Source organism: Etheostoma spectabile, chromosome 16, assembly GCF_008692095.1.
Source record: "Etheostoma spectabile isolate EspeVRDwgs_2016 chromosome 16, UIUC_Espe_1.0, whole genome shotgun sequence".
NCBI lineage: Eukaryota > Metazoa > Chordata > Actinopteri > Perciformes > Percidae > Etheostoma > Etheostoma spectabile.
This window is the reverse complement of record NC_045748.1, coordinates 14,988,451-14,989,046: the sequence shown is the minus strand read 5'-3', so window position 1 is coordinate 14,989,046 and position 596 is coordinate 14,988,451.

The window sequence follows — 596 nt, the reverse complement described above, 5'->3', positions numbered from 1 at the left end:
GGGAGCTTTGTGCTCCTGGTAGGGTCTCTCATGGCAAAGTGGTCTCAGGTGAAGGGCTAAACAAAGAATGGTTTAAAACCCCCTATGAAGCACCTAGAGGGAGATGGAGTGACCCTGCCCGGAGGAAGCCCGAGGGGCCCCCGTCTGGAGCCAGGCCCAGACGGGGGCCCCTCGTTGGCGAGCACCGGTCGGGCACAGCCCAAAAAAGCTACGTGGCACCTATCTCTGCGTCCCGTGGACCCGTTGGGGGCGGGTGCACTGCCACATGGGTGGCGGTGAAGGTCAGGGGCCCTTGACGTACCAGACCTGGGCGGCAAAGGCTGGCTCTGGGGATGTGGAATGTCACCTCTCTATAGGAGAAGGAGCTGGAACTTGTGCAGGAGGCGGAGCGCTACGAGTTAGATCTGGTGGGGCTTACCTCTACGCACAGTCTTGGTTCTGGAACTATACTTTTAGATAGGGGTTGGACTCTTTTCTACTCCGGAGTTGCCCAGGGTGTGAGGCGCCGGGCGGGTGTGGAGTCATGTATGGAGGTCCAGTGGGGGATTCCATTGTTCTGCTGGGGGATTTCAACGCACACATGGGCAATGATGGAG